Source organism: Oncorhynchus mykiss, chromosome 2 (genome assembly GCF_057628025.1).
Source record: "Oncorhynchus mykiss isolate SJ-2025 chromosome 2, ASM5762802v1, whole genome shotgun sequence".
Lineage (NCBI taxonomy): Eukaryota > Metazoa > Chordata > Actinopteri > Salmoniformes > Salmonidae > Oncorhynchus > Oncorhynchus mykiss.
In genome coordinates, this window is record NC_143023.1 from 89615117 (window position 1) to 89640739 (window position 25623).

Consider the following 25623-nt stretch of genomic DNA (forward strand, 5'->3'; position numbering starts at 1 on the left):
AAAGCAGGTTCACACCACATTGGGTGAGGCGGGTTGCAGGAGAGTATTTTGAAGTAAGGGTTTAGAAAAATATAAAATGATATGCGAAGAAAAATATATACAAATATTTTTACATGGGACACGACGAAGGACAAATACGTCTAACTGCTACGCCATCTTGGATGATAGTTTTTGCGGACTGTAGTATACTCTAGTATTTACTGTGGTGTTTATGCAGGCATTACTGTAGCATTTACTATAGTGTTTTTGTTATATTACATTTGACATAGAAGCAGAGGCTTTCTCCTTGAGGAAACCTACTGGAGAAATACTAAAAGAGCAAATTTTTTATAACCTGTCGATAGGTAGGATTGGGGTCTAAACAGATAGTTCAGCACTTCTACTATTTTTTTATAGCCTATAGGGAACCCAATGTATGGTCTACACTGAGTATACAAAATATTAAATACACCTGCTCTTTTCATGACATACTGTAGACTGACCAACTGAATCCAGGTGAAAGCTATGATCCCTTATTATGTCACTTGTTAAATCCAGTTCAATCAGTGTAGATGAAGGGGAAGAGACAGGTTAAATAAGGATTTTTAAGCCTTGAGACATGGATTGTGTATTTGTATCATTCAGATGGTGAATGGGGAGAGTCTTTGAATGTAAAAGCCTTTGAATGGGGTATGATAGTAGGTGCCAGGCGAACCGGTTTGTGTCAATAACTGCAATGAGGCAGGGTTTTTCACACTCAACATTTTCCTGTGTGTATTAAGAATGGTACACCATTCAAAGGACATACAGCCAACTTGACATAATTGTGGGAAGCATTAGAGTCAACATGGGCCAGGATCAGTGCATACTTCTTACTTATGGGTGGCACAATGTAGGATATGTGGGAAGAGAATGAGAAGGGTATGTGCAAATTAAATACTGTAGTATTTACTATAGTTTAAAAATATAGTGTTTTTAAGGACAATATTGTAGTATTTACTGCACATTTTTGCACAAGTTTTCATCCAGAGCGACTTAAATGAGCAATTAGTGCTAAGTGCCTTGCTCAAGGGCACATGTACAGATTTTTCTGTTGGCTAGGGGATTCGAACCAACGAGAATTCAGTGACTGTCCCAACACTCTAACAGCTAGGCTACCTGATGCCCTAAAGTATTCTACAGTATACTACAACATGATCGAGTACTACACATGATCGAGATATTCTACAGTGTATAGTTTCCTACAGTATACTACAGTTTACAACATAATTCTATAGTAATTACTGTAGTATTCTATAGAAAACTGTAGTATTATGGGTGGGTTACCCCCTCCATCTCTACTCTTCCCTTCCTCCCTCTCGCCCACATTGCAACACCCTGCCAACACGTTACCTTACTGTGTCCCATTCATCTCTCCTTCCTTCAACACCTTGCCTATGCCCTCCATATATCCATTCTTCCTGCCTTTTTTGTTTGACTGTACAGAGCTGTTGGTGTGTTTAAGACTCAGAGGATTTCAAATATTTGTGTTTTAAGTTCACTGTGTCTATTTTGGACATGAAACACAAAATATTTGAAATGTTTAAGTGTTTCGGGCCCGGCTCCATGAGGGGGCCAAAGGGGGCTTATCCTCCACAGTTGGAAATTGTGCCCCTTCAGTTTTATGTCGTTATATAAAAGTACCCCAAAAGTATTGATGATCGAGTGGCAGGTTAGTGCAAAATCTCAGCTGTCAGCACAATGGTCAGAGCACACAGCAGTGTGCATAGGAAGGCTATGGAAAGCCCCTGGGGCGGTTAGGTACGACTCCTTTGGGTTTCCATAAAAAGTAGGGAAAAAACGTGAATAACGTGATACGCCTCCTGTAATATTTGATTTTGATTTGTAAGAGCAGGTTCAAGTTTACCCTTGATGCTGCTTCACTCACTTTGCCTCACACCCCACCACTACAGAGTTAAGTTAGCTTCTTTGCTAGCTGTAAAAAGCATTGGTGTTATTAGCCTTAGCCTATTTAGCTAGCTCGAACCAGCTAATATGCCACTGCCACGATGGATATCAAAAATTGGCTTCGACAAATTACCCAAACAAAGCCAAAGGAGAAGGGGACCCCTGGCTACTGTGTCAGTGGTTGTTAAAAGAAGTGAGAGCATTGTGAAGTTCCTCTGACATAGAATACACGCATTTGTACAACCCAGAAGTAAGACTGAAGGCTACAGGGCTGATGAAGGTGGTGACTGACCCCGGCCTTCAGTTTATAGCCACCATGGTGCAAGTCTTCTCAATCCTCCAAACAAATGACTGCAGGCGTACGCAAACAGATTTTTACACTGCGGTCAAAGTGGTCCGCGGTGTGTTGGAGTGCGTTGTGAGGCTGAGGTGCACTGATGCACCAACAACTCCAAGCAAACAACAATGTTATGCACAGTTGGAGTCATTAAAACTTGTTTTTCAACCACTCCACAAATTTCTTGTTAACAAACTATAGTTTGGGAAGTCGGTTAGGACATCTGCTTTGTGAATGACAAGTCATTTTTCCAACAATTGTTTACAGACAGATTATTTCACTTATAATTCACTGTACCACAATTCCAGTTGGTCAGAAGTTTACATACACTAAGTTGGCTGTGCCTTTAAACAGCTTGGAAAATTCCAGAAAATTATGTCATGGCTTTAGAAGCTTCTGATAGGTTAATTGACATAATTTGAGTCAATTGGAGGTGTACCTATGGATGTATTTCAAGACCTACCTTCAAACTCAGAGCCTCTCTGTTTGACATCATGAGAAAATCAAAAGAAATCAGCCAAGACCCCAGAAAAAAAAATGGAGAGCTCCAAAAGTCTGGTTCATCCTTGGGAGCAATTTCCAAACGCTTGAAGGTACTACGTTCATCTGTACAAACAATAGTACGCAAGTATAAACACCATGAGACCACGCAGCCGTCATACCGCTCAGGAAGGAGATGCGTTCTGTCTCCAAGAGATGAACGTACTTTGGAAAAGTACAAATCAACAGCAAAGGACCTTTTGAAGATGCTGGAGGAAACAGGTACAAAAGTATCTATATCCACAGTAAAACGAGTCCTATATTGACATAACCTGAAAGGCCGCTCGGCAAGGAAGAAGCCACTGCTCCAAAACCGCCATAAAAAAGCTAGACTACGGTTTGCAACTGCACATGAGGACAAAGATCATACTTTTTGGAGAAATGTCTTCTGGTCTGATGAAACAAAAATATAACTGTTTGGCCATAATGACCATCGTTATGTTTGGAGGAAAAGGGGGAGGCTTGCAAGCAGAAGAACATCATCCCAACCGTGAAGCACGGGGGTGGCAGCATCATGTTGTGGGGGTGCTTTGCTTGCAGGAGGGACTGGTGCACTTCACAAAATAGATGGCATCATGAGGCTGGGAAATGATGTGGATATATTGAAGCAACATCTCAAGACATCAGTCAGGAAGTTAAAGCTTGGTCTCAAATGGGTCTTCCAAATGGACAATGACCCCAAGCATACTTCCAAAGTTGTGGCAAAATGGCTTAAGGACCACAAAGTCAAGGTATTAGTGGCCATCACAAAGCCCTGACCTAAATCCTATAGAAAATTTGTTGACAGGACTGAAAAAGCTTGTGTGAGCAAGGAGGCCTACAAACCTGACTCAGTTACACCAGCTCTGTCAGGAGGAATGGGACAAAATTCACCCAACTTATTGGGAAGCTTGTGGAAGGCTACCTGAAACGTTTGACCCAAGTTAAACAATTTAAAGGTAAGGCTACCAAATACTAATTGAGTGTATGTAAACTTCTGACATAATCGGAATGCGATGAAAGAAATAAAAGCTGAAATAAATAATTTTCTCTATTCTGACATTTCACATTCTTAAAATAAAGTGGTGATCCTAACTGACTTAAAACAAGGAATTTTTACTTGGATTAAATGTCAGGAATTGTGAAAAACTGAGTTTAAATGTATTTGGCTGAGGTGTATGTAAACCTCCGACCAACTGTAAGTACAAGTCTCCAGCAGTACGTTGTGGACAGTATAATAGGACAGAGGAGAAGAGACTGAGTGTAAAAGACAATTCTTTAGCATGTTGGATGCTGTCATTGATGAAATGTCAGAGTGATTCAGCGAGCGCAACAGCCAACTGGTGGAGGCCCTCTGTGCCCTTTACCCAGAGAGCCATGACTTTCTAGATGTGAAAAGGTGAAACCACTGCTGGATCTAAGCAAAACAGATTTGGTGGAAGCTCAGTTTAGTGTCGCTCACCAGTTTTTGCAGACTGAAATCCCACGTTCCGGATACAGTGAGGACAAATGGACCCCACTTGATATCCTGCAACAAATTTCTGGACCTCTCTCCACTTTGCTCCACTCCACTTTGCTTATTGCACTGAAGCATGTATTGTGAGAACTTATTTTCCATTTGACAAACTCGTTCAGTCAGCACAGAAGAAGCATGCTGCACCTGAGGAAGGCACTAATCCACCTGGAATGTGAGGGGCATCTTACAAGAAGATTTTGGGGAGAATGGAATGATCGATTACTCAGGAAGTTCCACAGAACATTAAGGGGGCTGCGACTCTTCTGAAAAGGTAAACAATCTAGCTGGTTGGTTTTTAATCTAAATCTTGGTGGTATAGAATGGCAAGATGACTGACTTAGCCAGATCAACTTTTCAACGGCCTTGCTTTAGTGTGTTAGGTGTTGTCCATGGTGCTAGTTGAGCGCAGCAGAGATTTCACGCCAACCTGTCACTTCTTAGTCAAAAGCACTCAATGGTCTCGGCATTTATACTTTAATGTTTATTGTGGTATAGCATGATATAAGCAGCATTCAATATAATTCCAATGCAAGAACCCAAATGATGCCTTATAGCTTATAGCTAGTTATCGGTATGTTTCATCATAGTAATACATACATTCTATTAGGGTTTTCTTGGTAGCCTATTGGTTTTCGTGGATGCAAATGGAACTGTACATATTGGAAACACATTTATGGTAGGCTGACATTGCATAATTGTTTACGTTGGTCGATTTTAACTGCCCACTTCAACAGTTTATACTGGAGCCGGGCCTGCTGTGTCTGTTTGGGACTTACTGTAAAAGTTTGAAATGTTTTTTGTTTAAAATTCACTGTGTTTACTGTGCCTGTTTGGGTTAACCTGTATGTGACCAGAAAACACATACAGTGGGGCAAATTGTGCAAGTTCTCCCACTTAAAAAGATGAGAGGCATATGTCATCATATGTACACTTCAACTATGACAGATAAAATGAGAAAAAAAATCCAGAAAATCACATTGTAGGTTTTTCTCTCATGAGGACTGCCACAGGAAAGGAAGACCCAGAGTTACCTCTGCTGCTGAGGATAAATTAACTTGAGTTACCAGCCTCAGAAATTGTAGCCCAAATAAATGCTTTACATTGTTCAAGTAACAGACACATCTCCACATCAACTGTTCAGAGGAGACTGCGTGAATCAGGCCTTTGTAGTCAAATTGCTGCAAAGAAACCAATACTAAAGAACACCAATAAGAAGAAGACAATTGCTTGGGCCAAACATGGGCAATGGACATTAGACCGGTGGAAATCTGTCCTGTGGTCTGAAGAGTGTGAGATTTTTGGTTCCAACCACAGTAGGTGTACGGATGATCTCCGTATGTGTAGTTCCCACTGTGAAGCATGGAGGAGTTGGAGTTGTGGGGGTGCTTTGCTGGTGACACTGTCGGTGACCTATTTAGAATTCAAGGCACACTTAACCAGCATGGCTGCAACAGCATTCTGCAACGGTGCGCCATCCCATCTGGTTTGCACTTAATGGGACTATCATTTGTTTTTCATTATGACCATGACCCAACACACCTCCAGGCTGTGTCATGGCTATTTGAAGAAGGAGAGTGATGGAATGCTGCATCAGATGACCTGGCCTCCACAATCACCCGATCTCAACCCAATTGAGATGGTTTGGGATGAGCTGGACCGCAGAGTGAAGGAAAAGCAGCCAACAAGTGCTCAGCATATGTGGGAACTCCTTCAAGACTGTTGGAAAAGCATTCCTGGTGAGCTAGTTGACAGAATACCCAGAGTGTGCAAAGCTGTCATCAAGGCAAAGGGTGGCTACTTTGAAGAATTTGAAGAATCTGGGGCGTTAGGTAGCCTAGTGGTTAGAGCGTTGGACTAGTAACCGAAAGGTTGCAAGATAGAATCCCAGAGCTGACAAAGGGGAAAATCTGTCGTTCTGCCCCTGAACAAGGCAGTTAACCCACTGTTCCTAGGCCGTCATTGAAAATAAGAATTTGTTGTTAACTGACTTGCCTAGTTAAATAAAGGAAAAATAAAAAAATATTGAAACTTTTTTGGTTATTACTGTCACACCCTGATCTGTTTCACCTGTCTTTGTGATTGTCTCCACCCCCTCCAGGTGTCGCTTATTTCCCTGGTGTATTTATCCCTGTTTCCTGTCTCTCTGTGCCAGTTTGTCTTGTATGCTCAAATCAACCAGTTTTTTTCCCCCCGTGCTCCTGCTTTTCTATTCTATTTTACTAGTCCTCCCGGTTTTGACCTTTGCCTGTTTTTCTGGACTCCATTCCCGCCTGCCTGACCTCGAGCCTGCCTGCCATTCTGGAACGCTGGAACTCTGAACTGGTTTTGACCTTTTGCCTGTCCACGACCATTCTGTTGCCTAACCCTTTTGGGTTGTTAATAAACATCTTGGATTCTAACCATCTGCCTCCTGTGTCTGCATCTGGTTCTCGCCTTGTGCCCTTATAATTACATGATTCCATCTGTGTTTTTTCATAGGTTTGATTTATTCACTATTATTTTACAATGTAGAAAATAGTAAAAATAAAGAAAAACCTTTGAATGAGAAGGTGTGTCCAAACTTTTGACTGGTACTGTATATAAGAGAGGGGGGCAGTGTTTTTAACCTTTAAAGTGAGCTCATGGTTTGTTTGGCCCCATTCCACTCAACCCCACTCTCACCCACACACACACAGTCCTTTGTAATGTATTATTCATTGGGGTTTGTGTTATTCATATGACAGTGGTTGAGCTCATGTCTATTCAAGGCAACGGCAAGCGATATGATATGAAGCAAGGCCTCTGAGAAAATCTTTTGAATAAAACATCAGGAGGAACTAATCTGTTTAGGTAAACGACCAGATGATTACTGTGAGAAATGTACAACTAAATGTTAAAACACTGGAAGCTTTACAGTCTGAATACACAGGCTACAGGCTGCAGACACAGAGAGCAGACCACTAATAAAGTGTTGAAGGAGTGCACTCCAAAATGCATCTGCAATAAATACAAATTCCTGAACCTTCCTTTATGATAACAGTAACGTGACAAGGTATTTATACTGAACAAAAATATGTTTACATCCCTGTTAGTGAGTATTTCTCCTTTGCTAACATAATCCATCCACCTGACAGGTGTGGCATGTCAAGAAGCTGATTAAACAGCATGATCATTACACAGGTTTACCTTGTTCTGTGGACAATAAAAAGGACACTCTAAAATATGCAGTTTTGTCTCACAATACAATGCCACAGTTTTGATGGAGTGTGCAGTTGGCATGCTGACTGCAGGAATGTCCACCAGAGCTGTTGACAGAGAATGTAATGTTCATTTCTCCACCATAAGCCGCCTCCAACCATACCCAAGGAAGTTTTTTACATGTGCTGCATTTTTGTTCGCTGACTTGGGGGGTGAGAGAACAGCAAAAACAAACACAAATGTCCCCTGGAAATTATCACTGCAATATATTTGGTTTAAAATCTGTGGAATGGCGTGTACAATGGCGTGTACAACCTCATCATACTTGTGGAACAATGCACACAATGCAACATGAAGTAGATGCATAATACACGCTATCAAGGCTGACTTCAAATACCGACATCAATGTGAAAGTAACCAGAGCGTAAAACAGCTAAATGCAAAAGCAAACTATGCTAGATAAATCCTACACATGCATTGAAATAAAAGTTATGCATCAAAGGAATGACTTAGACCTACAATCGACAGGGACACAGAGACAAACAAACTCAACCAAGGAATGAAGAAACATCTACACACTCGGTACAGGTAGGCATAGTGGAGCTCCATGGGGTGTGGCTGAATGTACAGCGTCTCTGTCTAGTAGCCAGCTAGAATTAGGCTATTCAGTTTGTGGGCACAGTTGAGTAGCCTACAATGCTTACATTAAAATGATAACTGGCATGCAGATCTTTAGAAATTGTAGGATCAATTGTAAAGTGTCACTCATATGAAAAAGGTTGCAGACCCCCGGCAATAGGCTATAGGAAATCACCCTTGTGTAACGGCACATACAGTGTACATTGTGATTGTCTCGAGCGCTCCACACCAAAATTGTTGCTCTGCATTCAGAGATGTTCCTTATGTGTACGCTCAGCTTATTTTTTGTATTTGCCTGTCTGCATTATTCGCAATGGAATAAGACTGCTCTGAGAATATTAATATTGCAACATAGTAGCCAACACAAACATTTTTCCCCAGACCAGCTAGTCTCTGTCTGATATTATTGTGTTGCCTACGCAGCATCTGGGAGCTCATTATGTACAAAAACAGCCCTACATCCACACTATAGCTAAATAACTTGGCCATATTGAATGACGTTTTGCCAGCAAGATTGATCTGCTAGAATATCACATTTTAATTGAGGAAGATGGACAAGTAAGACTGATAGAGTGAGAGGTGGAAATGCATTATACCAGAGTCAGGTAGGCTATAGGTAGGGGTGCAGGCAGAGGATGATGATGATGTAGGCCTACAGCAAGAAGTTAAAGTTAACCTAGTTGGGATATCATTAAATATTTGCATTATCTCAATTATCATTCTGTCACTGCATGACAACGCACATTTGTTATAGCCTACAATTGTTATTGTCTTTGAAGCCAAAAATAAGACATGTATTTTGGGGAAATACTCTAAATAGCTAATTGTTCAGTTGTTTATTTTCATATCAATAGGCCTACATTAAATTAAAATTGCACTAGCCTACTGGGCAAAGAAATGAAAATAACAATTAGGCTTACAGCTATCACAACCTATATTTTAATAACAATGAAACAGTTTTTGGTTTCAAATGGTCACCAAAAAGGAGGGCCCCCCACCTTCCAATTCCAAATTAAATTAACCCCTGGCTATCAGATTACAACAAGGCTTACAAGGCCAATTTCAAATACCAACATCAAATTCAAAGCAAACATCTGACCGACAAAGCAAATAGCACTGTGTCTGCCCTCTGCTTTCTAAAAGTGACAGAAAATGAGCACAGGCTGGCAGCTGCTCTCCAAGGAATGCTCTCCATGGTCCTAAAGTCTGCCATTACAGTAAACAGCCATTGCATTTTAATCGTGTTTATTTGTATTTTTTATTAATATATTTTTTATTCCCTTATTTTCGAGGGGTGCTCCAGCACCCTCAGCACCCCTCATTCCCATGGCTATGCCTCCAATGTCAAGTTTGAAAATTTGGCAGTATGTCCAACTGGCCTCACAGGTTTCTCGAAAGAATTCCCCTGTATTTAGCGCCATCCATCATTCCTTCAATTCTGACTAGTTTCCCATTTTTTTATAATGGATTTAATGGTGCTTTGTGGGATGTTCAAAGTTTCGGATATTTTTTTATAACTCAACCAAGGCGCAGCGTGCGTAGAGTTCCACATGTTTAATAAATGAAACTAACCAAAACAATACAGAACAAACTAAACGTGAAGTCAATGCAGTGCTCCCAGGCACTACACAAAAACAAGATCCCACAACAAATAGGTGGGAAAAAGCTGCCTAAATATGATCAGAGACAATGATAGACAGCTGCCTCTGATTGGGAACCATACCAAGCCAACCTAGAAATAAAGAAACTAGAATGCCCACCCTAGTCACACCCCGACCTAACCAAAATAGAGAATAAAGGATCTCTAAGGTCAGGGCGTGACAGTACCCCCCCCCCCCCCCCCCCCCCCCAAAGGTGTGGACTCCGGCCACAAAACCTGACTCTATAGGGGAGGGTCCGGGTGGGAATCTAGCCTCGGTGGCGGCTCCTGTGCGGGACGTCGACCTTGCTCAGCTCGCGGATCCGCCCCCTTCGGTGGCGACTCTGGTGCGTGGATCGTCGCCGGAAGCTCCGGCCCATGAATCGTCGCCAGAAGCTCCAGCCCGTAGATCGCCGCCAGAGGAACCGGACCGTGGACCGTCGCTGGAGGCTCTGGACCGGGAACCCATGCGGGAGGCTCTGGACCGGGAACCCTCGCGGGAGGCTCTGGACCGGGAACCCTCGCAGGAGGCTCTGGACCGGGAATCCTCGCGGGAGGCTCTGGACCGGGAATCCTCGCGGGAGGCTCTGGACCGGGAACCGTCGCTGGATGCTCTGGACTGCAGACGCACTGGAGGTCTGGAGCGTAGAGCTTTAGTAGTGGTTTCTTTGCAGCAATTCAACCATGAAAGCCTGATTCACATAGTCTCATCTGAACAGTTAATGTTGATGTGCATGTTACTTGAAGTCTGTAAAGCATTTATTTGGCCTGCAATTTCTGAGGCTGGTAACTCCAATGAACGTATCATCTGCAACAGAGGTAACTCTGGGTCTTCCATTCCTGTGGCGGTCTTGAAGAAACTTTCAACGTTTTTGAAATGTCCTTATTGACTGACCTTCATGTCTTGAAGTAATGATGGACTGTCATTTCTATGCTTGTTTGAGCTGTTCTTGCCATAATATGGACTTTTACCAAATAAGGCTATCTTCTGTATACCCCCTTACCTTGTCACAACACAACTGATTGGCTCAAACGCATTAAGAAGGAAAGAAATTCCACAAATGAACTTAAGGAGGCACACCTGTTAATTGAAATGCATTCCAGGTGACTACCTCATGAAGCTGGTTGAGAATGTCAAGAGTGTGCAAAGCTGTCATCAAGGCAAAATGTGGCTATTTGAAGAATGTCAAATATAAAACATATTTAGATTTCTTTAACACTTTTTTTGGTTACTAAATGATTCCATTTGTGTTATTTCATAGTTTTGATGTCTTCACTATTATTCTACTATGTAGAACAACACATCTGCCACGCTGATCCTCAACACTGATCCTCAACACTGATCCTCAACACCCTCAGGGGTGTGTACTCAGTCCCCTCCTCTACTCCCTGTTCACCCATGACTGCATGGCCAAGCACAACTCCAACACCATCATTAAGTTTGCTGAAGACACAACAGCCTGATCACCGACAACAATGAGACAGCCTACAGGGAGGAGGTCAGAGACTTGGTGTGGTGCCAAGATAACAACCTCTCCTTCAACGTGATCAAGACAAAGGAGCTGATTGTGGACTACAGGAAAAGGAGGGCCGAGCACACCCTTATTCTCATCAATGTGGCTGTAGTGGAGCAGGTTGAGAACTTCAAGTTCCATGGTGTCCACATCACCAACGAACTATCATGGTCCAAACACACCAAGACAGTCGTGAAGAGGACACGACAATGCCTATTCCCCCTCTGGAGTCTGTAAAGATTTAGCATGGGTCCTCAGATCCTCAAGAAATTATACAGCTGCACCAGAGAGCATCCTGACTGGTTGCATCACTGCCTGGTATGGCAACTGCTCGGCCTCCTACTGCAAGGCACTACAGAGGGCAATGCGTATGGCCCATTACATCATTGGAGCCAAGCTTCCTGCCATCCAGGACTACTATACCAGGTAGTATCAGAGGAAGGCCCTAAAAATTGCCAAAGACTCCAGCCACCCTAGTCATAGACTGTTCTCTCTGATACAGCATGGCAAGTGGTACCAGAGCTCCAAGACAAGCCATAAGATTCCCGGACAGCTAAACAAATGGTTAACCGGACCATTTTTACGCTGCTGCTACTCTCTGTTTATTAGCTATGCATAGTCACTTTACCTCTGCCTACCATACATGTACATATTACCTCAATTACCTCGACTAACCTGTGCCCCCGCACGTTGACTCTGTACTGGTAGCCCCTGTATATGGCCTTGTTACTGATATTCTATCGCTGCTCTTTAATTATTTATTTATTGTTATATTTTTTTTTACTTCAGTTTATTTTTGTAAATACTTTCTTAACACTTATTTTTCTTAAAACTGCATTGTTGGTCAAGGGCTTGTAAGTAAGCATTTCACTGTAAGGTCTAAGGACCTGTTTTATTTGCCACATGTGAAAAATACAATTTGATTTGATTTGAAATGCTCACCTTCGACGGCCACTGGCACGCTGGAGAAGTGTGCTCTTCACAGATTAATCCCAATTTCAACTGTACCGGGCAGGTGGCAAACAGTGTGTATGGCAACGTGTTGGTGAGCAGTTTGCTGATGTCAACGTTGTGAACAGAGTGCCCCATGGTGGAGGTGGGGTTATGGTATGGGCATGGATAAGCTACAGACAACAAACACAATTGCATTTTATCAATGGCAATTTGAATGCACTGAGACCCCGTGATGACATCCTGAGGCCCATTGTGGTGCCATTCATCAGCCGCCATCACCTCATGTTTCAACATGATTATGCATGGCCTATTATCGCAAGGACCTGTACACAATTCCTGGAAGCTGAAAATGACCCATTTCTTCCATAGATTACAGCCTAATGAATTTATTTAAATTGACTGATTTCCCTATATGAAGTGTAATTCAGTAAAATCTTTGATATTTTTGCATGTGGCGTTTTATATTATTGATCAGTGGAGTTAGTTCCTGAGATCTACACCAGTAAGACTTTGATCATGAACCACAATGTGAGGAAGAGAGTCAATATTTCTGTACAGGCAGACGAGCGGCTTACTTGTTGACAATGCAGTGTGGGTGACTTTCGAGAGGATTCTCTATGGACTATTTGAGAACAAAGGTACTATTCATGGCAGAGGAACGAAACAGGCACTCTCTGTGTACAGTATCAATCCATACGCCTGCATAGTGTAGCACACTGTAGCACTTCTCTTCTGTATATCAATCCAATAGCCTGCTGCATAGATACCAATTTACATTAACCCTGTTATAAGTAGCGTAATGGTTAGACACATCTTCTCTAGTCGTCCTGGCCTCACAACACAAGCGACTCTTTTTATTCATAAAAGTACAGACTGCAATCTGATTGAGATGCGCAACATGTACTCATTAATGACTAAATCGAATGGTATCCCACTACTAGTCTATCAAAACACAGACCTTTTATGTACCCCTTGACATCTTCGCTCATAAGGAAATGGCCATAAATTGAATTGGAGCCCAGTGTCAGAAAGGTGAAAAAGACAATTAAGACAGCATGGCAGGAAGTCGTTTTATTGAGATCCGCTAACAACATGAGATAATGTGTTGTGGTCCAGACTCCAGCTAAAAGCCAGACTAATGCATTTCACCCAATCAATCACTGTGTAACTGTGTGATGTTATGAAGACTTCAGACTGCGTCAATTTGATTACTAGTGGTGCATCCCAAATAAGGCCTTATTCCCTATTTAGTGCACTACTTTTGACAAGGGTCCATAAGGGTGAAGCCCATGAAACTGGAGTGTCTAGACCAGGGGTCTCCAACCTTTTCTAGCACAAGCTACTTTTAAATTATGTTTTGAGCTACAAATTTTTCCTAGCTTTCAAATACACTCTCTTTGTATTTTCACATTAACCTCTAATGATACTCCTGAATCACAATGATCAATACAAGTTTTTATTGAGTATACTTTTGACAGAGCTGAGACTTACTTCAAAGTGCATTTACCCTGTTGCTTACACCTATCAAGTTATTTCAGATTTACAGTGCCAGGGAGGAGGGGTTAGGGTATTTTCTGGGCAGGGCCAAACTATACTTTCTGAATAAGCATATGCCATGGAGATATCATTTATTGGGACAGTGGTTAGGATGGTTGTTACTGGTGCTGGTGGCCTGGGTTTGAGATCTGCTATGGGAATCAACCTATTCTCATATTCATAGTAATATACAGCACCAGTCAAACGTTTGGACGTTACTCATTATTTTACTATTTTCTACATTGTAAAATAATAATGAAGACATCAAAACTATGAAATACACATATAGAGTCATGTACTGTAGTAACCAAAAAAGTGTTAAACAAATATAACATATATGTTATATTTTAGATTCTTCAAAGTAGCCACTCTTTTCCTTCATGATAGCTTTGCACACTCTTGGAATTCTCTCAACCAGCTTCACCTGGAATGCTTTTCCAACCATCTTGAAGGAGTTCCCACATATACTTGTTGGCTGCTTGTCGTTCACTCTGCATTCCAAACCATCTCAATTGGGTTGAGGTCTGGTGATAGTGGAGGCCAGGTCATCTGATGCAGCACTTGTCCCTTACACATCCTAGAGGTGTGTTGGGTCATTGTCCTGTTGAAAAACAAATGATAGTCCCACTAAGCACATACAAGATGGGATGGCGTATCGCTGCAGAATGCTGTGGAAGCCATGCTGGTTAAAGTATGCCTTGAATTCTAAATAAATCCCAGACAATGTCACCAGCAAAGCACCCCCACAACATCACACCTCCTCCTCCATGATTCACAGTGGGAACCACACATGCAGAGATCATCCGTTCACCTACTCTACGTCTCACAAAGACACGGCGGTTGGAACCAAAAATCTCTGATTTGTACTCATCAGACCAAAGGACAGATTTCCACCGGTTTAATGTCCATTGCTCGTGATTCTTGGCCAAAGCAAGTCTCTTTTTATTATTGGTGTCCTTTTAGTAGGGGTTTCTTTGCAGCAATTCGACCATGAAGGCCTTATTGACACAGTCTCCTCTGTACAGTTGATGTCTAGATGTGTCTGTTACTTGATCTCTGTGAAGCATCTCTGTGAAGCAATTTCTGAGTCTGTTAACTATAATGAACTTATCCTTTGCAGCAGAGGTAACTCTGTTTCATCATAGCGCTTGATGCTTTTTGCAACTGATCTTGAAGAAACGTCCAAAGTTCTTGAAACTTTCCGGATTGACTGACCTTCATGTCTTGAAGTAATGATGGACTGTCATTTTTCTTTGCTTGTGTGAGCTGTTCTTGCCATAATATGGACTTGGCATTTTACCAAATAGGGCTATATTATTTATACCACCACTACCTTGTCACAACACAACTGATTAGCTCAAACATATTAAGAAGGAAAGGAATTCCACAAATGAACTTTTAACAAGGCACACCGGTTAATTGAAATACATTTCAGGTGATGAACTCATGAAGCTGGTTGAGAGAATGCCAAGAGTGTGCAAAGATGTCTTCAAGGCAAAAGGTGGCTACTTTGAATAAACTCAAATATAAAATATATTTAGATTTCTTTAACACTTTTTTGGTTACTACACAATTCCATATGTGTTATTTCATAGTTTTGATGTCTTCACTATTATTCTACAATGTAGAAAATAGTACAAATAAAGAAAAACCCTTGAATGAGTAGGTGTGTCCAAACTTTTGACTGGTAGTGTAATTTTAAGTTAAACAAAATGAATTGAATTTTAAAAAAGCCTAAATGTTACATTTATAGGCATTTTTTTGAAGTGATTTTCTTGGTCGGTTGTTGAAATGCTGAACACTCCTATCAGCCCGTAGCGTGTCACAAATGCTTCACAATTTATTTATAAAATATGCCTAGTTTCCTGAATCGAGACACAAATGGCAGGCTATAGCCTTCATAATAATATAGCCTAAATAATACATATTCGTTTCTTCTGAGGTTACCTGGCTTGCTCCTGACTGATTTTGAGTTAGTATTTTGTTTAATACGTTGTTGAAATGTTGAACGTCAATTGAAAGTGACAGAATCACAAATTACTTCCCAAGCAAAGTCCATTTTTTTGTCTCCTCGGCTGTAGAAGGTTGTAGCGCAGCCTCAGAAAAACCAAAGGTATTCTATATGCATCGGAGTCATGTCTTTACCCTGTATTTTACAGCTTGTTTCTAGCATAAAGGATTGCGCACTAAAGTGTCGTTATATCAGGTCCATACATTTAAAAAACCTTAAACTAACAAGGGGTAGTCCTATGCTTTTAGCCATTTTCTTTAACAAAAGCCACAATCCCCTCATATTCCCTCACATACCCCCTCAATTCGAGCCCTGGTTTTAATTTAACAAGCCGTCCCTTCACTGATGCTGAGATTTTTAAGGACTGCATGGTGTCTGAAGGAATTTACTGACAAAATCTATAGATAGTAGACTAATGAATTTGGCCTTCTCTAATTAGCCTACTTTCAGCACACATGCGCTGTCCATCTTGGTGGCTACCGCTTCATATTAATGTAAGTTATGTAAATTACTCGAACATGGCTTATTGTGAGGTCAATAACTCAGATAAATACTGCTTAATTATGGGCAGGGAAACATATTGTTTTTTATTCAAATCTATTATAGCGGTAACAAAATGACCTCTGGTCCTCCTTCCCATCTTCGTGCTCTCAAGCTCGTGCGCATAGATATTGCAGTGTCTCTGTATCAGCCTGAGAGAGAAACAGCCACACCTTGGCAATGTTCCTCCAGATTAGGGGAAAGATTTGGCATGGGTCCCCAGATCCTCAAAAAGTTCTACTGCTGCACCATCGAGAGCATCCTGACCGGTTGCATCACCGCCTGGTATGGCAACAGCTAAGGCATCTGACCATAAGGAGCTACAGATTGAAATGTGTATGGCCCAGTACATCACTGGGGCCAAGCTTCCTGCAATCCAGAACCTATGTAATAGGCGATGTCAGAGGAAAGCCCATAAAATTGTCAGAGACTCCAGTCACCCAAGTCATAGACTGTTTTCTCCGCTACAACACGGCAAGCGGTACCGCAACGCCAAGTCTAGGACCAAAAGTCTCCTTAACAGCTTCTACCCCCAAGCCATAGAACTGCTGAACAATTAATTAAATGGCCACCAGACTATTACATACCCTGGCCAATAGCCCTGCAACCCCCACAGCAACACCCAAAGCTGATGTTCTGAGAGAGCTGCAAAATCTGGACCACTACAAATTAGCTGGGCTAGACAATCGGGACCCACTCTTTTTAAAATTATCCGCCGTAGTTGTTACAACCCCTATTACTAGCCTGTTCAACCTCTCTTTCGTATCGTCTGGGATCCCTAAAGATTGGAAAGCTGCCGCGGTCATCCCCCTCTTCAAAGGGGGAGACACTCTGGACCCAAACTGTTATAGACCTATATCCATCCTGCCCTGCCTTTCTAAAGTCTTCGAAAGCCAAGTTAACAAAAAAATCCCAGACCATTTTGAATCCCACCGTACCTTCTCCACTATGCAATCTGGTTTCCGAGCTGGTCATGGGTGCACCTCAGTCACGTTCAAGGTCCTAAATAATATCATAACTGCCATCGATAAAAGACAGTACTGTGCAGCCGTCTTCATCGACCTGGCCAAGGCTTTCGACTCTGTCAATCACAACATTCTTATCGGTAGACTAAATAGCCTTGGTTTCTCAAATGACTGCCTTGCTTGGTTCACCAACTACTTCTCAAATAGAGTTCAGTGTATCAAATCAGAGGGCCTGTTGCCCGAACCTCTGGCAGTCTCTATGGGGGTGCCATAGGGTTCAATTCTCGGGCCGACTCTTTTCTCTGTATATATCAATGATGTCGCTCTTGCTGCTGGTGATTCTCTGATCCACCTCTACGCAGACAACACCATTCTGTATACTTCTGGCCCTTCTTTGGACACTGTGTTAACGAACCTCCAGACGAGCTTCAATGCCATACAACACACCTTCCCTGGCCTCCAACTGCTCTTACATGTTAGTAAAACTAAATGCATGCTTTTCACCCAATCGCTGCCTGCACCCGCCCGCCTGACTAGCATCACTACTCTGGACGGTTCTGACTTAGAACATGTGAACAACTACAAATATCTAGGTGTCTGGTTAGACTGTAAACCCTCATTCCAGACTCACATTAAGCATCTCCAATCCAAAATCCAGAATCGGCTTTCTATTTCGCAACAAAGCCTCCTTCACTCATGCTGCTAAACATACCCTCGTAAAACTGACTATCCTACCGATCCTTGACTTCGACGATGTCATTTACAAAATAGCCTCCAACACTCTACTCAACAAATTGGATGTAGTCTATCACAGTGCAATCCGTTTTGTCACCAAAGCCCCATATACTACCCACCACTGCGACCTATATGCTCTCGTTGGCTGGCCCTCACTTCATACGTCGCCAAACCCACTGGCTCCAGGACATCTATAAGTCTTTGCTAGGTTAAGCCCTGCCTTATCTCAGCTCACTGGTCACCATAGCAACACCCACCCATCTATTTTACAATAGTTATATTTTGTTTGGTTTTAGTCCTGGCCTTTCTCTATTTCTGATGTCCACCCAGTTTGATTTATATTTGTAACTGTGCTATTTCACAAAAGTAACAAACCTATATACATTCCACAGACTCTGTATGTTTTACATTTGTTATCTTGTTGTTATTAGTCCCACCCTTCAGCTCCATTGAACCCCTCCCATCTATCTCCTGACACCATCCATTCTGGATTTCTATTTGCCATATATTCTTCAACTGCGCTGTGATGCTTCACAAAAGTACTGAACCTTTCTATTATCATAGTGTCTACAGATCTTTGCTAAAATAATTATTATATTATTGATCGACTGACTACGACTTTTCAAATCACCAAGTATTGCTATCTGCAGCGTTGGTTCTAGGTGAATGTTGCAATTCTTCCTGGACCTGCGACCAAAAACGAGATACATATGGACAGTACCAAAATAAATGATCTAATGACTCTGCCTCCTCACAGCAAAATCTACAGAGCTGGGAAGACTGTATCCCCCTTATATATAACATTCTATTGGTTTCAAGAATTTTGAATAATAACTTAAATTGAAAATGTTTAAGTTTTGAATTCGGTGTCGTTTTGCGTATCAGTTCATAAACCATGTGCCATGGAATCGGTACATCGAAAATCTCTTCCCAACTATTTTGCAATTTATATGGAACAGCTGTAAATTTTTTGGTCCTTAAATGAAACTGGTATATATTTTTACTTATCACAATTTTCTTTATCCATTGTTGGTCTTTAATACATGGCCGACAGACAAGTTCCTTACTTTTTTCATCTTCCACGTGCCTCTTCCATTTTTGTGGTAATGCTGCAATTAGTTGGTTGTAATTTTGGGTAGAGCAGACATTTCCATATGTCTGTGTTAGCTGCATGTGTGACACAACTCCACCAGTCCTATTTATGATATCATTTACAAAGATTATACCTTTTATAAATGTATTGAAAAATATGTTTTTTTTTATCAATTAGTATATTTGAGTTTAACCACAATATGTTGTATTATTTGTTCTGTCTTTTCCGGTGGATTAAACTGAAATTGCAAGCAACTTTCTAAGGCTTGTTTAAAAAATAACAACATTTTGGAGATGATTTCATTTTCAAATAACCGAAAGTGAGCAGTTGTAATCTGAAAAAGGCCATTCTTGAACATGGGCTGAGACATTCTTACTAATTTACTAGAGAACTAGTATAAGCCTCCCCTTTTTTCCCCCAAAGATAATGATGGTCATTATAGCCAAACAGTTATATTTTTGTTTCATCAGACCAGAGGACATTTCTCAAAAAGGTACGATCTTTGTCCCCATGTGCAGTTGCAAACCGTAGTCTGGTTTTTATATGGCGGTTTTGGAGCAGTGGCTTCTTCCTTGCTGATTGGCCTTTCAGGTTATGTCGACATAGGACTCGTTTTACTGTGGATATTGATACTTTCGTACCTGTTTACTACAGCATCTTCACAAGGTCCTTTGCTGTTGTTCTGGGATTCATTTGCACTTTTTGCAACAAACTACATTAATCTCTAGGAGACCGAACGCATCTCCTTCCTGAGCGGTATGACAGCTGTGTGGTCCCATGGTGTTGCATACTATTGTTTCTACAGATGAACGTGGTACTTTCAGGCATTTGGAAATTGCTCCCAAGGATGAACCAGACTTGTGGAGGTCTACAATTGCTTTTCTGAGGTCTTGGCTGATTTCTTTTGATTTTCAAATGATGTCAATTAGCCTATCAGAAGCTTCTAAAGCCATGACAGCTGTTTAAAGGCACAGTCAACTTAGTGTATGTAAACTTCTGACCAACTGGAATTGTGATACAGTGAATTATAAGTGAAATAATCTGTAAACAATTGTTGGGAAAAATTACTTGTGTCATGCACAAAGTAGATGTCCTAACCAACTTGTCAAAATTATAGTTTTTCAACAAGACATTTGTGGAGTGGTTGAAAAATTAGTTTTAATGACTCCAACCTGAGTGTATGTAAACTTCTGACTTCAACTGTAAACTGTTATATGACTAAAGAGTTAATCAGGGTGATTTTTCCACATAGACAGGTATTTTCCTTTCCATGGTAACATTTCATTGGTATCATTGCTAACTTTCTATAAAAATGTATTGGAGTGAGAATTTCTTTATTTTGGGATATGCATACTGAGTATGTCCACATCCCCCTCAGACCATTTTATTGGTAAACTACACGGTAATGTAAAAGTTCCATTTATTTTGTGATCCAATACGTAATATAGTAAGTACACTTATCATAATTTGGTTTTAATACAGAGAGGTTAGAAAAAGTATCTAGATCCTCTGAGGCTGACGAGGGATTCTAATTGTGGTTTTGAAAGAAAACATGAATCATCAGCATACAATGATATCTTTGTTTTTAAGCCATGGATTTATAATCCCTTAATAATATTGTTGGATCTAATTTTAACAGCTAACATTTCACTGGTAATAATACATATATATGCCGATAGTGGACAGCCTTGTTTTAGTCTTCTTGACAGTTAAAAACTTTCTGAGACAGACATTATTTACTATTTTACACCTAGGGTTCCTATACATAACTTTAACCCATTTTAAAAGAGATTTTCCAAAATGGAAATATTCCAGGCATTTATATATAAACTCCAGTCATAATTTCTAAAAAGCCTTTTCAAAGTCAGCTATGATGGGAGAACCTATCAGAAGGACGAAAGTCTCTACAGCACTTCACCAATCTGGGCTTTATGGGAGGGTGGCCAGACAGAAGCCACACGTAAGACAAAGGCACATAACAGCACGCCTGGAGTTTGCAAAAAGGCACGTGACAGCACGCCTGGAGTTTGCAAAAAGTCACATGACAGCACGCCTGGAGTTTGCAAAAAGGCACGTGACAGCACGCCTGGAGTTTGCAAAAAGGCACGTGACAGCACGCCTGGAGTTTGCAAAAAGGCACATGACAGCACGCCTGGAGTTTGCAAAAAGTCACATGACAGCACGCCTGGAGTTTGCAAAAAGTCACATGACAGCACGCCTGGAGTTTGCAAAAAGGCACGTGACAGCACGCCTGGAGTTTGCAAAAAGTCACATGACAGCACGCCTGGAGTTTGCAAAAAGGCACATGACAGCACGCCTGGAGTTTGCAAAAAGGCACATGACAGCACGCCTGGAGTTTGCAAAAAGTCACATGACAGCACGCCTGGAGTTTGCAAAAAGGCACATGACAGCACGCCTGGAGTTTGCAAAAAGTCACATGACAGCACGCCTGGAGTTTGCAAAAAGGCACATGACAGCACGCCTGGAGTTTGCAAAAAGGCACATGATAGCAAGCCTGGAGTTTGCAAAAAGGCACATGACAGCACGCCTGGAGTTTGCAAAAAGGCACATGACAGCACACCTGGAGTTTGCAAAAAGGCACGTGACAGCACGCCTGGAGTTTGCAAAAAGGCACATGACAGCACACCTGGAGTTTGCAAAAGGGCACGTGACAGCACGCCTGGAGTTTGCAAAAGGGCACGTAAAAGACTGAAAATCTGTGGAAAGATTTTAATATTGCTGATAACCCTGCTCCCTATCTCTAGAAGTGCAAAGCTGATACAAACATACCCAATACTACTGAAAGCTGTAATAGCCGCCAAAGGTGCTTCTACAAAGTATTGAATCAGGGGTGTGAATGCTTATGTAAATGAGGTATTTCTGTATTTCATTTTAAATATATTTGCAAAAATGTCTAAACATGTTTTGCCTTTGTCATTATGGGGTATTATGTGTACATGGGTGAGAAAGACAATCAATTTAGTCCATTTTGAATTCAGAAAATACCACAAAAAAATTTGAATAAGTCAAGGGGTATGAATACTTTATATGGTATTGTCAAATATATTGAGATAGGTCTGCTGATTTAATGAAAGTGTTGACAATGGAATAGTCAACTGCTGCTTCCTGTGTAGCAAAGCCCAACACCTGCTTCATTCTTTCATCATACCTGTATTGCAGATAGTTGACAAAATACCTCTTAAAGGGAAGCTTGAAGCCTGTGGAAGTCTGCAGATTCTTACAAGATTCTTTCACAAGAAATCTGTGGGTCAGTTGTTAAAAAAATATTGTTTAGGATAAATGACACTGTAATTCCACAAAGAGAGTTGCAAACACTTGTTGAAATTCTTTCACTAATTTAACTGATGTTGTTCTCGCTCTTCTCTTAACAGGTATGGACACAGAAATGAATTGAGCATCTGTTCTGTTTATTTTAGACCCATTTTTCCATTGAAAAAGTGCCCATCACACAATTTGTTTGATTTTAAATGTAACCTTTAATTATTTGTTTCAAGATACTTTGGGCTATTTACTTCATTTTTCTGTTTGAATAAAATACATAATTTGAAGAACAAACATAATTGTGGCATTTCATATCTTTCAGTAAAAAAAAAAGTTTAATGTTCTCTTACTTATAAAATAGTCCTGATCATATGGGCTCCTGAGTGGCACAGCAGTCTAAGGCACTGCATCTCACTGCATCTCAGTGCTAGAGGTGTCACTACAGACACCCTCGTTTGAATCCAGGCTGTATCACAACCGGCTGTGATTGGGAGTCCCATAGGGTGGCGTGCAATTGGCCCAGCTTTGGCCGTCATCTCCCTCAAACAAGTGCGCACACACACACCAGACACATTTCCCGTACAACCCAAGATTCTCATGACACTCCTGAGAGGAATCCGGTATGTGTCTTTTAGAGAATCCAGTGCTAATGAGCCATTGCTGTGCAACACGCTTCCTGAAACGCTGACTGTACGATGACTGCACGATGACTGTACGATGACTGCAGTTTCTCTCTCCATATGGTGCAGTGTCTCATCTTTTTCAGAAGTACACAAAAAAAAATGAAGCAGTGAAAAGTTCAGCAGAAATGGCATCTTACTGTTGTTGCATGCCATATGTATAGTAGGCTGGCTGTAATTAACAGTCCTGCACAGTACACCATGATACTGTATCTGTAAGATACTGCCAAATCTAGATGATTGTTATCAGAGGCGTCATGCCCAAAGTGTGCACAGGTGCCCCTTCAGATTTGTCCTGTTCTAATTTTGTTTCATAGGTTCCTAATCTCTCAACCTCCTAATTAGCTAGCTTGTCTAACTATCTCAGATGGCATGCCTGCAGGCAAGGTTTGGTAGACTTTAGAAAAGAAAGCAGTAACTAAATGTACTGTCTGAATAAGACTCACATTCCTTTGAATCTTTTACCCCGATTTTAGCAGAGACGCAGAGAAGTATATTTCATTTCTTTAAAAAAAAAAAGTAGCACCAGTCAGGAGGATACCGACAGCTCAAGAGGATATTCTTACATATGCAGAAAAATATACATATTATTTTTTACATAGATGCACATTTTGTTTTACTGTACTGTGCAGCGCACCACATTAAACAAATTATTACTATGACAATTTGGCAGAGAAATCGTTGCTTTAGTTGATGCAAATAGTTTCCTCTCTGTAGTGTGGAGTGAAGAATGGCCTGCCTGACGGTAAAGAGGAAGAGATTCCTTGGATAGCACCTCTGCTGTGGCCCAGTCTTGTCATGTATTTCTAACTCAGCAGTCAGACTATGAGGATGGAACTTTTGATCTATCTATCTATCGTGGACTACTTTTGACCAGAGCTCTATGGGCCCTGATCAAAAGAAGTGCACTACATAGGGAATAGGTTATCATTTAGGACGCAAGCTTTATTTGAAGTTCAGTAGCGGGGCATGCTTCAGCGGGATGAGCGCCCTGACCATTACCTCCTGAACTGTGATTTGGAGCTGAGGACGACTGGCTTTCCTCCATGACCCTGAACCAATCTGAGCCAATCCTCCCCTGTTGACATGGTCCTTTTACACTCTATCCATTCAGCTTGGCTAAGGCTGTCTTCAAGATGATCTATAATGTATTAACTTCCACTTAAGTTGGATTTATGATATAGTCCTCTTGAAAATAACCATTCTCAGTCCTCTTTAAAGTGAACTCTGTGGTAAAAAAAAAAAAAAGAGCAAAAGAACTCAGCTTTGAACGAGGACTCAACCTTTTGCCAGTTCACTTATTCTGTGGACCAAGTCCTCTTTGCATTCACATTGCTATGTTTAGAAAGGAACAAAGGTATTTTTCTAACATGCGCTCTGGGTTTTTACAAAGCGCAAGACAAGACAGCTAGATATACCTACTTACATTTTGGAAGCTAATAGATTGTGTTTAGTTAAACTATGAGAAATAGTAATTGTAGTCAGAAGATACTATTAACATGTACATTTGATTGGTAACAGAATAAATAGCAATAGAATAACTGCAGAATATATGATGCTGTAATTTAAAATTGTACACCCAAGGAAGGCTACTGCCCCTTTAAGAGAGAGGGTACAAAATTGATTCTATGTTGTGATTCTCACCAAATACAGTGCCTTCGGAAAGTATTCAGACCTCTTGATTTTGTTAGGTTACAGCATTATTCTAAAATTGATTACATTTGTATTTTTTCTCATCTATCTACATACATTACCCGATAATGACAAAGCAAGAACAGGTCTTCAGAAATGTTTGCTAATTTACATAAGTATTCAGACCCTTTACTCAGTACTTTGTTGAAGCACCTTTGGCAGTGATTACAGCCTCTGGTCTTCTTGGGTATGATGCTACAAGCTTGGCACACCTGTGTTTTGGGAGTTTCTCCCATTCTTCTCTGCAGATCCTTTCAAGCTCTGTCAGGTTGGATGCACAGATATTTTCAGGTCTCTCCAGAGATGTTGGATTGGGTTCAAGTCCTGGCTCTAGCTGGGCCACTCAAGGATATTCAGAGACTTGTCCTGAAACCACTCCTGCGTTGTCTTGGCTGTGTGCTTAGGGTCATTGTCCTGTTGGAAGGTGAACCTTCGCCCCAGTCTGAGGTCCTGAGTGCTCTGGAGCAGGTTTTCATCAAGGATCTCTCTGTACTTCGCTCCGTTCCACATTGCCTTGATCTTGACTAGTCTCCCAGCCCGGGCCACTGAAAAACATCCGCACAGTGAGATGTTGCCACCACCAGAGGGATGGTGCCATGTTTCCTCTAGAAGTGACACTTGGCATTCAGGCCAAAGAGTTCCATCTTGGTTTCATCAGACCAGAAAATCTTGTTTCTCATAGTCTGAGAGACTTTATGTGCCTTTTGGCAAACTTCAAGCTGGCTGTCATGTGCCTTTAACTGAGTAGTGACTTCAGTCTGACCACTCTACCATAAATGCCTGATTGGTGGAGTGCTGCAGAGATGGTTGTCCTTCTGGAAGGTTCTCCCATCTCCACAGAGGAACTCTAGAGCTCTGTCAGAGTGAC

At 41.3% G+C, this 25623-nt stretch overlaps 1 protein-coding gene and 1 non-coding gene across 2 annotated transcripts in view; both read right to left on the reverse strand.

Moving 5' to 3' along the window:
- LOC110499336 (carbohydrate sulfotransferase 8) overlaps positions 1 to 25623 on the reverse strand; it is a 98124-nt gene that overhangs the window by 37481 nt on the left and 35020 nt on the right. The gene's annotated exons all lie outside the window — the stretch shown is intronic.
- LOC118944147 (U7 small nuclear RNA) lies at positions 274 to 328 on the reverse strand. Its single transcript, XR_005039453.2, has one exon. It is a non-coding gene; the product is annotated as a U7 small nuclear RNA (small nuclear RNA).